This window comes from Magallana gigas, chromosome 9, assembly GCF_963853765.1.
Source record: "Magallana gigas chromosome 9, xbMagGiga1.1, whole genome shotgun sequence".
In the NCBI taxonomy this organism is placed as follows: Eukaryota; Metazoa; Mollusca; class Bivalvia; order Ostreida; family Ostreidae; genus Magallana; species Magallana gigas.
This window is the reverse complement of record NC_088861.1, coordinates 28165646-28184039: the sequence shown is the minus strand read 5'-3', so window position 1 is coordinate 28184039 and position 18394 is coordinate 28165646. Positions and strand designations below refer to the sequence as shown.

The following is an 18394-nucleotide window of genomic DNA, read 5'->3' as shown; positions in this document are numbered from 1 at the left end:
AATTTAATGAATTTTCAATATACTTTTCTTTTTATTATACTTTATTCATTATTCACATATTTAATATTTGATAGGTTTGTGACATGCTCTAAAGGTTTTGTGTGACATGTACAAAAATAAATTTCGAGAGAGGGACAGACGGCACATTTAGCATAAATTCATCCAAATATATAGTAAACATCTGAATTTTTTAACCCAAATTTTGCGAGAATTATACCTTTGAAGCCATATATCTAAAATTTGACATCACTGACCCCAATGTTTTATCATGTCAAAATGATACCGAATACACATGTAAGCAAACTGGTTTAATCATAGGAAATTTTTGATATTCAAAATGTTGTTATCTAAAATCAAATTGTAACTAATAGAGAATATGTCTAATGTCTTTGCAAAAAGGTCACACAAAAAAGTTTGTTTTTCGGAATCCCTCTATTCACTCTGACATAATTAAAAATGATATTTCAAGAAATAACTTTGCTAAATCAAAAATACAGACAACAAATCCTAATCTAGCTGAAATCGCATTTTAGTTGCAAAAAGGTCAAAAGTTAATCTCAGAAGATTGAACACTGACCCCCAATTATCTTTGTTTATTCAAAGTATGTTTTATCTATAGATTTCAATGATATACTTTTCAAGAAATTGTTGATAAAAGGATATTAAGGAGTGGGATACCTGATATATATATATATATTCTGTATAAATTATTCATATCATAATGTACCATTCATTCTAAATCAACCAATATTGGTGCATTAAATTACAATAAAAAATTTCTCTGATTTTTAAGTACAACAAAAATGATGTTGTTTTTCTGTATGAAATATTAATTTTCTAATGCACTTTTCCTTGCAAATCAATTAAGATTGATGCAGGTAATTGCAATGGAAGAATACTCGAGTACATTTATGATTTTTCTTTTTAAAATAGTAATTTATAATGTGTCATTCTGTGTAAATCCACTGTAATTGACATAGGGAATTGTCTAAATTTAAAGTAAAATGACTGCAATAAAAGAATTTCTGTAAAGAACTATATATGATATGAGTTGAATTTGGCCCCCATAATTAGCCATTTTTTAAAGTGTATCGGGAACTATAAAATGTGATGCTAATTTTTAGAAGAGTTGATATAAAATATATTTTTTGCCTAATTGTTTGATTTATTTGCACTCACTTGCAATATATAACGTCAGAAGTGACGCTATTTCTATAATTCAACCAAACTCAGTCAATTGACATTTCCCCATCTTTTAACGAATGGGAAATATAGAGCGCATGCTTCAACAAGGAAATTTTTTTTGTCAGTTATTAGTCTTGGGTAGTTACATCTCTGATTAAAATATTTTGTTTGTTCAAGCATGCGCTCTATGTTTTCTGAAAGAAAAACTGCTTGAAAACAAGCCGTTTTATGCTAAAATTGCAAAAAATGGCGGGAAAAGGTTGTCTTTATGATATCATATTTCTAAATTATGGGCACTTGAATCATAATGAACATAATGTAAAAACATCACATATATATCTGTATAAAGAAAACAAATAATTACAGTAAAATGATGATGTTCATTTAAGGGGGCCATTTTAGGCCCATATCATATATAGTCCTTTGGATACTTCAATTTGGAATAAAAAGAATTTCAGAAGTTGACAATTTTACACGTTTTCTTTAGATTGCGTGATTCCCTACACAATGATGAACTTTGAGATTAAAACAAAACGAAAGAGTGTTGACTTTTGACTTTTAATTCATTTTGATATAGATAGACTTTACAGTTTGAACAAAAGTCAAGTTTTCACGTACAAAATACTACTGGTAACTATGATGAATTATTTACAAAGGAAAGTAAATATATGATTGAACATTTTGAAACGATGCCCGTATAATTGAAATATCTCAACTTCATACATTGTTATATCTAAGATTTCTTAAACGTCCCCCCCCCCTTTACCAAAAAGAAGCTGTACATGACATATGAAGCATAACATCATCATAGAAGGAGCCTTTCAGCTTTGAACTCATTATATTGCTTGGACATAAGCAAAAATGATCAGAGTTACCATAGAAGCGGTTAAACTAAGTAAAAAACTCTGCCAAAATAAGGGAATTTTTGTACTTAACTTCAGAAAGAAAACACATTTTAAAATTGTATTTCTATACATACATGTAGGCTACGGCGTTTTAATCAGCAGTTATTTATTAGGGGAATTATGAGTGAAAACTGAGTGCCATATTGATCTCGTTCAACCAGATGTTTTTCATGTCTCTTATATTGTTCAGATATCCATTATATAATGATTTAGAAAATAAGTGACTTCATAGTGTGTGCAACATACCTTAATGTTTATACCTGGACAATTGTTAACACAATAGCAACAAAAGTCATTGCTTAAGAATGTTGAAATTTGATAGGTTGGGAATTCTCTTTTTAAACTATATCAGATTATCTGAATTATTTAGCATCTGCTGTTCATGAATATCGATATGATGTAAAGAAAGAAACATATACATGTACATCAAAATTAATAACAACATAAAATAATATCCAAAACGATTACTGTAGAAGCAGAAATATTCGCTGAGGATTTAATTTCGTTATTTTCAAAACATAGCCAATATTTGGACTAGCACATTTCGTTGAATCTAAATTAAAAGGAGAAATTTAAACAAAAACAAAATGCGCTTCTCAATAAATCTGAAAGAGTTAACCCCAAAAAACGTGTTGAATTTATAAAAAATTATAAAATTAAAATAAATGAATGTAACGCCCTTTAAGATTTCCATTTTTTAGATTACGTTATGAAGTAACGTCTTATGTTTTGACACTATTTCTCTGTTTTATTTAAAATACTGTTGAACATTTTTCTCATGGTTGCAATCATATATTTTATAAGTTTTAAATATTACTGATATATTATAACTACTGAAATTATTTGCCTGGACATTGGCAATTTTAAACAGAAAAAAATACATGTACAATGTTAAACAGTTGGGTATTTTTGTTTTATTTGACAGCTCAAGATAAAATTTAAAAAGGTCAAAGGCCAAGGCCAATGGTAAATGACACTCTTAAGATTTGAACAATCATTCTTCGAAGAGGGATAACTAGTAAATTTAGTTTTTTACAAAGGAATGGTCATTTTCACACCCTTTAAACCCTTAGGAGGAAAAAGTTAACCCTCGAAGAATCATTTTTAAATTGAATTAAAATATTTTAAAACCAACAAAACCGAATAAATTTATTAAGAAAAGCACAAATTTAAGAATTTTTTTTTCTGTGTTTTTAATAACTATTATATGTCATTTCTAGTCTAAGAATTCTGCATCTTCATATTTAAAAATGCCAAATAAACTATATTAAATTAAATGGTTTAAAGAAATGTGCATACTTTCAGATAATAATAAGGGACATTATTTTGTGACAGAAGGTTTTCAAGTAGAAAATGAACAATTTTCAAACTCAATAGTGAGAGAACTGTTACTTTAACTTCCTAATTTTCAACGCAGATCACACGTTCAGATAGTTTGTGCATTATGATATCTTTATGTTGCACTAAAAAAACATATTTAAACACTATTTTGATATTTCTATCAACAGTTTTTGGCATATTAAGCTTATATAAAATAGAAATCAAGAACAAATGAACTACAGTCTCGGGTCTTGATAAATTTTCAACAAGTGTGGTTGATTGATGTCGTTTTTTCAGAACTTATGATCATGGACAATGTCCCACCGGCATCATCCCGTGGATCGCTACCAGTGACAGCGTTCAGCAATTTATAAGGGTCTCTTCCCTCAGACCACATTGAGTGATAAAGATCAACTCAAAGAACTTCAATTTGCATCCCCTCACAACTGTCACATCCGCCCAGCTATTCAAATGAACGTTAGTACAGAGATATCTCCCAATTTACAGTGGTCATCACCCATAAAATTTGTTCCGTACGAAAATTAAATAAGACAGTATACCAATTTAACGCCTCTCATTCTTCCAATAGGTTCCATAAATATAACAAACTTCCACTTATGAAACCATCTATAAATAGTAATATCCTGAACAACAGTTCTGAAACCAGAATGGATGACGCTTTGGTTCCATCTAACAAGGAAGCTCTTTTTTCGTTATTCCGGACGTTGATCTGACAATCACTCTTCCAGAGGGAAATGAGTGCGTTACGACATCCAGACAGGAAAACTCCCGGCTTGATATCATACCCGGTCCTACTGTGGGATAAACTTGGACACCAAAGGGAATGAGAAATTTGAAAAATTCTGGTGAGATCTGGTCGAATCCCAGAATAGACAAACAGCCCAGTTAGTCCTTGACTATGCGGAGGACAAAATTAAAGCCAAGGAAATGGAAAGTAAACAAATTAGAAACCAGAACTTCTCACAGGATGAATGACCATCTTTAAGTCCTCCTTAAAGATAGCTTAAAGGTGTTTAAAGGTAGCTTAAAGACGATCTTTAAGCCACCTTTAAGCTACCTTTAAGCTATATGTATTGCTTAAAGGTGGCTTAAAGAAAGCGTAAAGATGGCTTAAAGGCAGCTTAAAGACTATCTTTAAGCCACCTTTAAGCCACCTTTAAGGACAACTTATAGGTCCTTAATGTCCAAACTTCTTTAAGCCACCTTTAAGCTACCTTTAAGCCACCTTTAAGCCACCTTTAAGCCATTAAAAATTTTTTTATTCAATATTGTGCTTAATTTCCAACAAAATGTATTAACTTTATGAAAGAAAAGGTATTAAAACGGTTTTTGTTCTAGAAAGAAAAATGAAAAAAAAAAACAAAAAAAAAAACCGTCCACGGCGAGAATTGAACCCGGGATCCTTAGTTTACTAGCATCACCACACATCCTCTGCGCCACGGGAACTTACATATATAAGAGCGTTTTTATATCCTATATATCAGTGGATATTGAATCAATGTATTGAGTGTGTTTACTTGAAAAGATTTTGACAAACCATTCAGTTTGTAACAATCAATTATATCTAATTTATAAATTACATGCATGCATGTATTTAGAATGAAATACGGAACTTGGTCTTCAGTGACAAAAATATATTACACCTAAATGGAAACCGTTAGGTTCACTATAGTAGGCTTTCTTACATGTAGTTAATAAATTTAAACCGAGTAGATATACGTTCATCTTATTTATAGCTATAAAAATGTAAGAAAGAAAATGAAATCATTTCTTTTATTAAATGCATTGATACTATCAGGGTATTTGTTCAATTTCCCGCATTTTCCCGGTTTTCATGATCGCGGCGCCGTTCCAATATGTTTAAATATTTACATGTAATTGTATGTACATGATTTATAAACTATCAATTCTATAACAAACAAAATTACCAATTACCGGTGACGTATTTACTGCATGTGGCAATTGCAAATGACTTGTACATACAATTGTATGATGTGCCAAGCCGGGTATATTTGACATATTTACCCTTATACATATATTTAAATAATCAACCCCTATTTATGATCACCGGTACATTAATTAATTAGCCTCAAGATTTTACTCTTACATACATGTATCGTTAAGTTGTAGACGTAACATCTTTGAAACCCAGAGCTAGGAAATAATACTTTAAAAATGAATTACAAATGTAAATTAACTTTTATTCACTAGACTTATCGTATACTCGTACATACTAAAATTCAACGCCTTTAGAAACCCTGACGTGCACCTGGGCACACGACACACCTGTTGTGTATATCTTGTATATTCTGTGTTAGTTCCAGGGGTTTTCTTAAGTTGGACAAACAATAGACTTTAATTAGATATACACATACATGCACCTGGGCACACGACACAACTGTTGTGTATATCTTGTATATTCTGTGTTAGTTCCAGGGGTTTTCTTAAGTTGGACAAACAATACTAGACTCTAATTAGATATACACAAACGAACAAAACTATGTCTAGACAAACAAAGCAGTAATATCCTGCCCGATATAACAAAGGCAGTTGAGAGTCTTTTCATCTTTAACATGTATCTAGCAGATCTAGAGTTAGAAATAATGAAAATTGAAAAAAAAATTCAAACCTTAAACCGATTAACAAATTAAATCATGCATTTTTGGTTCATTATCTATATTTTGTTTAATAACCGGATGAACTGAGAGAGAGAGAGAGAGAGAGAGAGAGAGAGAGAGAGAGAGAGAGAGAGAGAGAGAGAGAGAGAGAGAGAGAGAGAGAGATTTTTCACCGATTAATTTATAATAGGAAACAAACATACTTTAATTAGTTTTATGCACATATTAAGATACAGAGACTGCGCTCATCCCTACAATAATTTTGAAACCCCCAAAAAATTATAAAGAATTTTATAACGGCAATCTGTGTCCATCAGAGCGGTGCTGATGATAGCGATCTGTGTTTAATGGAGCGACGATTAAAACTGCCTGGAACACCCCCCCCCCCCTTCCTTGGAAATTATATTATCACTCGGATGGATCCCTCCCATCTCTATAAAAGAGCTTTTGCATTTAATACATGTATATGTTTTTATTGTTCAGCTTGATCAATATTGACTTAAAGGCCACTTAAAGACAGTGTAAAGGCAGTGTAAAGAGAGCGTAAATGCCACTTAAAGATGCTTAAAGGTGGCTTAAAGGTGGCTTAAAGGTAGCTTAAAGAAGTTTGGACATTAAGGACCTATAAGCACTTGCTTAAAGGTGACTTAAAGGCGGCTTAAAGGTTGTATAGCCTTTAAGCTCCTTTAAGTCACCTTTAAGCCACCTTTAAGGACTTGCTTAAAGATGGTTTTTCGCCCTGTGTCTAAACTGTAAGGCGCTTGTCCGTCGACTTTGAAAATGAAAAGCGTCGCGTTGACGAAAACATTACAAAACTTAACCAGGAACATATAACGGAAATCCAAGAGTTTAGAAGTAGACTAGCAACGGCAACCTAATCTAACCTCCAAACGCGGGACCAGTCCAAAAGACCACATGGAGGACAATTCCGCAGACCTAGGCCTCACAGGTTACAACCAAGAGGCAGGCCATATTAACACTTATAATTTCATAGCTAACCAATAGAATGTTCAAATTAAAACTTCTTGAAACAAGTTTTACCCAAATTGAACATAATGTTTCTGTGACAATGCGATACGCAATATTCTGATATTGGAATATCTAAACCCTCGTTATCAAGAACATGAAAAGTGTAATAACTACCATTGTTAGTTAAACCTCAAATTACTATAGTATTGTTAACCGATCATGTGATACCAGAATATATCATAATAGTTGCAATATTTTGTTTTTATTCATTATCATCCGATCGTTTACAAAAAGCTGTGCTGTTTTTATTAACTTCTGTTAGCCGTTTTTAAATGAGTCGTAGTTTGAAGCCACGTGTTGTCTTAAACTGATATCTTCCGAAGGATTTTGACAAATCAATAACATTCCCCTAATACATCGACCAGTTGTTTAGTAGACGGAAGGTTTGATTTTCATAAGTAACAAAGATCTACTTCACCTGGCTTAAAATTTATACCAACTCCACAAAACAGCAACATTAAAAAGTCATATTTAACGACTTTAACAAGTTTGCTAGGAAACATCGATGCACGTATTATTTTGACAAAGGGAAATACGGCCACCTCTACTTGCTCCCTAAAATACACAAAATGAAGTCCAATACGCCCTTCAAAATTACCTATTCAACATCAGACAAGTGCCGTCTGGCCGCCCAATTATTTTACGGTGTGATACACCAGCACGGAAAATCGGCGAACATGATGATTAATTTCTCATTCCCAAAGTACAAAAATCAATCAACTCATATCAAGGACACCGCCAATTTTATCAATAAAATCGAGATTCGCAAACTTACAGCAGAAGCGGTATTATTTGTATATGATGTAACTAGTATGTATACCAACATGGAATTTATCGAATTACTCAGAACAGTCAGTGAAGCATACAAAAGCGCTAACAAACCACAAATTGACATTCTTTATCCAGAGACCGAATATCTTATATTCTTATTGAAATGCGTCTTAGAAAACAAGTACTTTGAGATCAATGGAAAAAATTATAAACAAATTATAGGATGTAGTATGGGTGCAATACCATCTCCAGAAGTTTCAAATACAAGAATGTATGAAGTCATGAACTATATAATGTCAAAATCCAAATTCGCCAATCAAGTTCTTTACCACCAGCGATTTAGGGACGATTGTTTTATAGCCTTCAACGAGACACAAAGTGAAATTTTAGAATTTTTGACATCGGCAATACATGTCACAAACACCTGAAATTCACGTATGAAATCTTAGAAAAAAGCGTCAATTTTCTGAACACTACTATATACAAAGGCGTGAGGTTTCAGAACAATAACATACTTGATATTAAGTCATATGTAAAACCAACAAACAATTTTCAATATCTACACAGAAAAATACACCCACCACCCTTCTGTCTCTAAAAGGTTTATAAAAGGCGATGAATCAGCCATACAAAGAATACCAGTGATCCTTGTATTTTACCTACAATTCTAACGGACTTTCAAAGAGAGGTTACTCTAAAAATGCAATATATTCCATTATTCGTAAAATGGAAAACACAAATAGAGAAAAGTACTTGGTGATCTAAAATGCAAACAACGGCAACCAAATGTCCTGATAACCAAGTACAACGCACATTTTTAGGGATCTCAAAAAGCGCATCCTGAAATACTGGAATGTCCTTAAAAATAATGCAATATGCAAAGAACTACTTACCAATGAACCTAGAATCGCCTACAGTAAACACAAGAATATCGGCGAAATTATAATTCAATCACGCTTACAATAACGTAAATATTATAATAAATAGACCCCTAATGAGGCGGACCCTAAGAGTTAAAAATCATAACTCTCTAATAAAAACAGCCAAAACACTATATGCATCCATAATAACAATATCAGCGTATAACGTACTCATAATAACAATATCAGTGTATAACGTGTACTCATAATAACAACATCAGTGTATAACGTGTACTCATAATAACAATATCAGTGTATAACGTGTACTCATAATAACAATATCAGTGTATAACGTGTACTCATAATAACAATATCAGTGTATACCTTGTATTCATAATAACAATATCAGTGTATAACGTGTACTCATAATAACAATATCAGCGTATAACGTGTACTCATAATAACAATATCAATGTATAACGTGTACTCAAGATGTGGTCTAGAGTATCGGGTCTTGATAAATTTACAACAAGTTTGGTTGACATTGGGCAAACTTAAGGCCGATTTCAATCCCGGAAAGAATATTCTAGAGTTTTATGATAATATGCCAACAGTTAGCCCAACATTGCACTCATGATACATGACTGACTATCAATATTTGGTGTTGGACCACAACCATATTATGAGACTGGGCCAACGATGTGCTGCTATCTGGGATTTGTTCAGAAGTAATGTTAGAATTAAAGCCGAGCTGGATATTATAACACAGACTACACAAGACCATTTCGAAAACAGCCAATTTTGATACATTTACATACATTTTTACTTAAATAAATAAAACAGAATGCGACAGTCCAAATTAAATAAATTGTTTACTGTTAGCGCTTTCAGCCATGTCGGCTCTTCAGACAGTTATACAAAATTAAAAACGTTGTTTGTAACGTTGTCAATGACATTTTTATATATGCATTTTTATTTAGCGTATTGACCAGCGATTTTGCCTCTAGAGCATCTTTGTTTACATTTGTCGGTCGCCAAACTTTGCTAGGGCATTTTAGGTTTATATTACTGGATGTACATCTTATTATGATAAATTGAATAAGGTTACACTGATATATATATATCTGATAGTCATACATTTCATCATTGTTTACATATAATTGCTACGATGAATTCGTGTTTGTCTTGAATAAGTTTACTTATACTTTTTTTTCTCCATTTTTTGGGGTAGTAAATCGTCTATCGTCTTACATCTACATGTATCATCTAGAGTCTATCAACATATTGTCATATCTATATACCATATAGTCATTGGTCATCAATCGTGTGTTTTATCACCCTCCAAAATAAAGACGCATTTACAAGAGTACATTACAGTTTCCTTTTCACTAGCCAGTGTCTACGTCCTGTTACCTCTGGATCTCGATTTTTGACTTTTAGATTTTTGAACTATATAAAAAATGGTCAAATCAACCATTCTAGACACTGAAGTTGGAAAATTTTGTGTCTTTTCATGTTGAAAGTAACACTTTGACGCTAAAGACAAGTAAACGAGATTGCAACTGTTAACTCTCGAAATATAATTGTATTACTATTACATTAAAGTATTAGATAATATGATGATTATATTTACCCGGTATGCATTCTTTCACATGATTGCAATATTTTTTTTTACTGCAAGAACACGTGTTATTGCAGTATATTCCGGAGTAAGGATATGGCCAAATATCGGCACAAAAATATCCAAAATAACCTGGACCTTAGTACTCCCTAAAAATATACAAATTCTTTCAAAATCGTACTGTATCATACCCCTTGGCTCGTAAATAGCATATTGCTATAATACATAGAACAAATCTTGCTTCTTATCAATACATTACTAAAGCATCACATCTATATAACTACATCTAACATTAATACTAGTACATGTACAACATTAGAATTATCGAAAGAAATTCAGACATAACATGTTATTGGTATTTTATTATTTAGGAGTTAACTCAGCTGTAGAAAACTCTAAATTTAACTAATTCCGCCAAAAAAAATGAAGAGATATTTATAATGAAAAACGCGAAAAAAGAAAACTAAATAATGAAATTCAACATAGGGAAATCTGAGAAATCTCACGGTCGTACTCCAACGCTGGGAGCTGCACACATTTAAACGAAACAATAAAATACGAGATAGTACAATATAGTTGTCATGTTGTTATATCTAATGAATTTTATCAACTGGTCAATTTTTCGAAAAAACAAAAGTTAAATACCGATGTACTGAAACTGATGCTCACATTTCCTTAAGGTGGAAGGCTACATCGTCACAACATGTCTGACATCCGTTCGAAACGCCATTTTGTTCCGGATTGATAATATTTTGTCGTGGTACAAAATAGCTATACACCGTTAAATTGAACTCTTCTAACGAGGGAGATGATATAGGAATAGTCACCAAAACGCTTATAAATATGTCAATTTTCTTCCTGTTTAAAACTTTCAACTAACATTGATTATCAGCTGTTTTGTACGAAAAACGTGGAATTTAAATAATTTACTGTTTCATCGCTATTGGCAATACATTTAAGTCATGTCATCTGCAAAAGACGATCATACATTTGTGACGGATTATCGATATAGGTAAGCAGATATCATATTTTCACTTAAACTATAAAATGTACGATGAATATAAAACGAAAGTACCGAAGAACGATCTCTTGAATTAATCCCAATTTCCCAAATGTAAAACATTTGCAGTAAACTACTTGCATTGAAACTTAGACATTAAACTAATGTATTTTGATTTAAATAGATAAAGCTAGGTACATGTAGCAATAGCAGTGGAAGCCCGTTGAGGGAAGGACAGAATTCTGAAAAGGAGCATGTTTTTCATTTCCACACGTACTTGAGTATCACTATGGACATCTAATGTATGTATAAATATGCGTATGGCTGTTGTTTATAATTGCTATTGTATATAAAAAGTAAAAGACAATTTCACTACTAATATTTTGTTTTGAATAGTTAAATATATATAATGCGTTCATCAAAAATATAACTTTTCATCTTCAAATATTATCATAAGCACTACAAATCTTATATATACACATGTACATATTTAGCATAGACTTGTTCCTTTTTTTTAATTGTTCATCGTGAATTTTATCAATCAAAAAATGGTCCCAAGATATTTGAGACCATGTAAAATAAAGAAAGACAACTCTTAAACAGGATCTTTCATACCAAGATTTTTGCAATAATTCAGTATTTTCTTTAAATTTTCAATTTCATTCAATTTTTTTTTTGATCCTATTAACCAATGAATATTGTTTATATTTTCAGATTTTTGTGGGATTTTGTCCAGCAGTTTGCCTTAAAAGACATTTTTTATATTTAAGTTTCATATTTATGTGGATTCCAATAAAAATCATACAAACTTCATTCATGATGATTTTGTCTTTTATTTCTAAACTTAATGACATTTCACTTTCATAAGAATTTTAAAACAGAAATGTTTAAATATTTGATAGATAAGGGGTTATCTGGAACCAGACTGATATTTTAAAAATTCTCTAGAAAATAGAGTATTGTATTTTGAGGTCTATTATTGTTAAATATTGTGCCGAGTATTAGTAACAAATGCATGCAACAAAAATCTCCTACACTTATTTGGTGTAGAGATCCACCTTAAATATAATATTTGCATAAAATATCTATTTTAATAACCTCATTATGATTGAGAGAAACGCGGGTTATGTATTTTTCTGCAATGTCGCTACCTTCATATCTCGAATGAATCACCAATGAAAGCATCTTATTGTTTAAGTAATAGCAATTTCAACAGTTACCCTCCCAAACAGGCATTTTTTATTTTATCATACTGAATGTCTTATTTAAAAAACAGTTTGCTGCTTATATATACAAATGAAGTGAATTCTATGGCGAACCGTACGCGCTAAATTTACGCGCGTGTAACAATTCGTTGTGTTACCAGTTGCCAAGTGTGTTGCTAACGCTGAGGGTAATTAAACGGATTGCCAACTGCGTCTAAACCAATCAGATTTCAGTATTTAACATAAAATTATAATAAAACAAATCATTACATTTAATATATCAATACAACTACTTAAAAGAAGATTAGGATTCAAATAAAAATTCAAATTTTTCACTCTTTTTCACTCTTTGTAGTCACATTCCAATTTTTGTAAACCAACTTTATGGCCACATACGGAGTATTGGAAGCAAAAAAGGATGATAATATTTGAATAACACATACTTTCATTCGTATAAATATCTTGTATAAAGAGTCACATAACATCGAAAGGTGGTTTAACTCGGCGAAGCTATCATTTAAAAAAATATTAACATATTTTTTCGTTTTTCTTCAGATGTTTATATATAAACAGTCATGTAACTCATACACTTTTTTTCGAAACTGTTCCTGAATATTCCCTGCGAAAAAAAAAATATCATTCAGAGTAACCTTCACTTTTGCAAGACTTGGTGCTTTTAAAGACACGTACAATTCAAATCATTAAAAAGTAAAAAAAAAAATTCAAGAAATTAAGTCCATGTGGTTGACAACATGATTAAAAAATGTGGTGATTGTTTTATAAACATTCCTTTTTTTAAACACAGTACAATTTATCTCAATAGTTCTCACATATTGTTGATTTTATCCAGAATTAACTCACGCAGAGTAATATTGTAATGTGGTTATTGACGCGGGGGGGGGGGGGGGTTACAATAGTTGCACGGTAAGCTTGAAAACCGCGTACAAACCCCCATGCGTATGGTAAAAAAAATCAAAACTTGTGTATGACGAATCACACATCCGCATATTTAATACCAACGCCCATTGTTTGACTTCAGAAATCGCGTACTTTACCACCAGCGTAAATAATAACTCTTATAGTATTTGTTTATATATTCCTATCTTACTGCATTTTATGATATTTATTATATTCATCTTCGGGATCTTACATTTTCAACCATGCCTACACCTGGAGGGAGCCCTACCCAAGGTGTAACACTATAAAATCTCCTCCTCCACATTCGGGGAACCCGTGTCCCAATCTGTATAGAAAGAAGAGGCAAAAAGACAGCTTCCTGTTGACTATCCTTTATTCAAGATATTTCTATAACATAACATTTTTACAATAAATATTAATATAAATTACAATGTTTACCAACATCAATATTTATAATTACAAAAATCTAAAAATGACAAAAAGAAAAGTATAAATTAATGCAAATTTATTTATTCAAAAAATGTTTATAAATGTTATGCAAAGTAATGATTAATCTTAGTTGACCTTTTGCTTGGACAACTGGAATTTCTGGCGAAAAGGAAAATTAATTACACTCTGAGAAAGAAATAATTTTTGTTTTTATAAACAAACGTCCAGTAAGTAAAGAATGTAAAAAGGGAGAACCTTGCTATTTAATTAGACTAAGCAGGAAAATGGCTTGTGAAACTGACATCAGAAGTTGGGCTGTATATGTATATACATGTACATGTTGTACCGTATGTCCGGGTTGTTGTTTTTTTCGCGTGTCTCAAAATGTTCGACTATATTGAAATGTGTAACTTTTTTATTTATGTACGTCAGTCATTTTTGCGATTTAAAAAGTTTCTAATAACCAAACAATATCGGATAAAATTTCTGCGTATTGAATATTTTGCGAAGAAAAGGGATTGCAAAAACGCAAAAATTATATCATCGCGAAAATTACCAGAAATGCGGGTTGTAGGATCTCCCCAGAAGACCGATTATATGAAATCAAATAAACTTGCATTGATGCCTGTATTTCGTTAAGAGGTGGAGTGCTTAATAATTATTTAAGGAATAAGGAATCATTCTTTGAGTATTATGAGGTGATAATTTTGGTCGAGGCGTGATCAAATCCAATAAAGCCCGAAGGGCTTAATGATAGATTTGATCATGCCCCGACCGAAATCATCACCTCATAATATTCAAAAAAATGATTCCTTATTACTTATATTTATATAATTTTTAGCCATCGTACGATTAAATATTTAAATATAAATAAGCAAACCCAGCTGGCGCCTCAATTTGGCGTCATTTGTATTATGGGTTATATAGTACAAAATCGATACGTAGTGTTATCACAGGCAAAGACACTGGGAAATGTAAATATATTGTGTATGTAGCCAGGGGACCAAACCAAGTTTTTTTTTTTGGGGGGGGGGTGGTATTTGTGACTTTATGACTTCAAACAAATGCATGTAAACTGCACGATCAAGTATTCAAAATATTAAAAGCAGATGCATTAGATTTTCAACTGGATTATCAACTTTACTCTGATGTCTAACTGAAAAATGTAATTGCGACCTCAAATTGCCAGAAATCCATAACATGATTAGCGGTAAGCGTACTGTTTCATTCATGATAATCTACATGAACTACTTACAGTGTACAGAAAATCTTGCCCATGGACACGCAGATTAAGAACTTAAAATACATACAAAATACAAATATAATCGATATAAAACATGCAAATGTCACTTTCTGTTTTTTTTATCATTGATAGCAAACTAGCTTAAGGAGGCTGGGAGGTCCAAAATAAATGTCTCCAAAATACACCAAATTTGCAGAAATGTTTCTTATAATCTTAATTTACATTTCAATATGAAGACCACATCACAATAATCGTTAATTTTATCATTTTTTGCATCTGAAGAAATTGCACATTATGTAAAAAAAAAAAAGATATGAAAAATATATGAAATATAAATAAAGGCAAAAAACACACAAAAAATTAATACAATTAGAACAACTTCACATAATTTGTTATAAAGAAAATTATCACAATTTTACCAAAAATATACATACCATACAAATGCAAATATGTTAAACAGAAAAAAGTAGCCACAAGATTATTTCCAAATTTTAAAATAATAATAATCAATACATGTGTAATAAAGTTAGAGCATTTAAAAAAATAGATGGTGAAATGATAAAAAAAAAGAAATAAATGGAAAATATTAGAACAAAATATTAGGAGTTTTACAAGCTACCTCCCTTTGAAAAGTTAGACATGCTGAAAAACAGCTGAAATGATTTTCTTGCATCTTGTAACCCTTAGTGTACCATTAATCTAATCTTTAAATAATGCTTCAATACCATCATATACATTTCTTTCAAAAGACAATTTCAGTACGATGTAAGAGTTATAGAACATTAAAGTGAAAATTTTTTGTATATAGATAAAAATGCTTAAAAATGGCAGCCACCCCCAGCCTCAGTAATGTTTGTTGAAAGTCGATCACACAGCTAGACATGGATCGGCAAGAACTTTCATTAATTTGAATTATGCAGTGTGCATAGATTAAACAGAAAAGTTCCAATACTCTTCAAATTTTACTAAGACTATAAGAAAAAGAAATAAAAATTCGACTAACAAGCATACTTATCTATAACTAAATAGGCCACGTCAATTTTAATAATTTGTAAAATATATTGTCAAGTAAATAAATGAAATAGAATTGCTAATTGATTTATATCACACGCTTTGAATTAAACAATTTAAAAAATATCACAAAGTTTAATTAATACAGATGGTTTCATTAATTAATTATACGATATACATAGTTACATGTTCACATGTAGCTGTCAATTATAATTAGTCGAGGGAGAAAACTCGCGTTTCAGTTTGATACTTTACATCACCCGTAATCGATGGTTAAAACCGCGCCAATGTTAACTTGCTTGATGACCCTTCCGCGGTGTTCGCGGTTTTCGGGTTACCCTGAGAAACCTGTCTTAAACCACGTTGCAATATGGACCGCAGGGGTGTGCGGAATAATGGATCCGCATCGCCCGTTCTCAAAACTACATTAATTTTGTAAATGACCAAGTGTTCAAAATATTACAAATGCTGCTATAGATTTTCAACTGAATTTTTGGTGAATCTATAATCTGAAATGAATAAAATTACAACGTTTTATATAATCATTTATACAATATATATAATTATTATTACACTAGTCTTATTTTGTACAATTCACAGACACGAAATAAAACCCCGATTTTTACGGGATATAAAATAGCAAACACTGAAGTGAATCAGGCTATCCATGCGGATACTTGCTCAAAATATTCCAAATAGTGATTTTCAATGGATTTTTTGGTGCATCTATCATTATTAGTGAAACAAGTTTTCATATATAATTATTATCGCATTCGCTACAAGGAATTCACGGACAATAATAAAAAAAGATTTTTCATTAGGTTTATAAAATAGTAAACAATCGATTCAACAGGATATGCATGTGGAAAATTGTTCAACATATTTAAAATGGTGCTATAGATGTTCAATTAAAAAATTGGTTCATTACATCTTAGTAAAAAAAGAACGATGTTCCATATAGTTTCTATTACACTCACTATAAATATATTCACAGACACGAATTAAGCATTTTTTGCGTTATATAAAAAAGCAATCAATGATTGATATACATTCAATCTATCCATGCGGATACTACAACTTCTTTTAAAATAAATGAGCACAATAAAGCAATGTACCAGCAAACTTTTTTATGAGTTGTTAACTTTATCAAAACGCCAGATTACAGTAATAATATCACGGTTACCTATAGGTCTGCTATAATGATTTTCATCCCTTCATTTTCTTGTCAAACTATTTTTGCAAACATCAACTGATTCAAATGATGTCTTTTTTAATAATGTGAAGGCTATTTTTAGAATACAGTAACAAAATTGTTTTGATTGATGGTGATAAATAGAATCAAAATTTCAGAAGGCCGAGCACTCACACTTAATCTGATAAAATGATAATAAAAGAATGCAGATTATATAGAACTAATCATTGTTTGTTTAGGATGGAATTTAAGCTGTAGGAAAACCTTCATAACGTACATTTCAACAACAGTTACTTTCAACCCGATCACAACCGTAACTGTCCTTGTAGGACACACACCGGCGGAGAAGTGTTGACGTTATCGGGGTCGGGTAAATGGTAGGAATACACATTAAGGTTGACATCGACGACGATAAAGTTATGGGTGTTTTCTTGTCCTGTAACGCCCACCACATTGCTGGGTAGATTGTACCATAGGTTTAATGGCTTCCCATTGCTATCCATGTTTGTAGTGTCGCTGATAGAGAAACTTCCCTCCAAAAGTGGCTGGTTGCGGTAGTAATAGATTGTAGACGCGTCAAAGAAGTACAATGTCATGGCGCCGGTTAAATGTGTGTAAACTGCCCACTGAGCACCACTGAAGATGTTTGTAGGAGTAAAAAAAACGGCATGTGCAATGTAAGCCTGTTTGGGATACTCTGGAACTGGGTCAAGATGTCCACTGTGAATATACCATCGGTACACTTGATCAGCATCTGAAAGAAGTAGAACAGTTACTATAATCATTATGATAGATAGATAGATAGACAGACAGACAGACAGATAGATAGATAGTTAGATAGATAGATAGATAGATAGTTAGATAGATAGATAGATAGATAGATAAATATATATAAGGGAATCTAAAATACATTTAATGCTATTTAATTGTGAAAGCATTGATTTAGTTACATGTACATGTAAAAACTATTCTAACGTTTCGCTAGCTACTGCACTGAAAGAAATAAGCATACCTGTAAATAGGTAAATGTTCCATACGTCTGAAAGCAGAGCTTTCCACGTGCTTC

At 31.7% G+C, this 18394-nt stretch overlaps 1 protein-coding gene and 1 long non-coding RNA gene across 2 annotated transcripts in view; both read left to right on the top strand.

Moving 5' to 3' along the window:
• LOC105332977 (temptin-like) overlaps positions 1-18394 on the top strand; it is a 140417-nt gene that overhangs the window by 62339 nt on the left and 59684 nt on the right. The window lies entirely within an intron of this gene.
• Positions 11004-12398, top strand: LOC136271829 (uncharacterized). Its single transcript, XR_010709816.1, has 3 exons — positions 11004-11342; positions 11515-11632; positions 12045-12398. It is a non-coding gene; the product is annotated as an uncharacterized lncRNA (long non-coding RNA).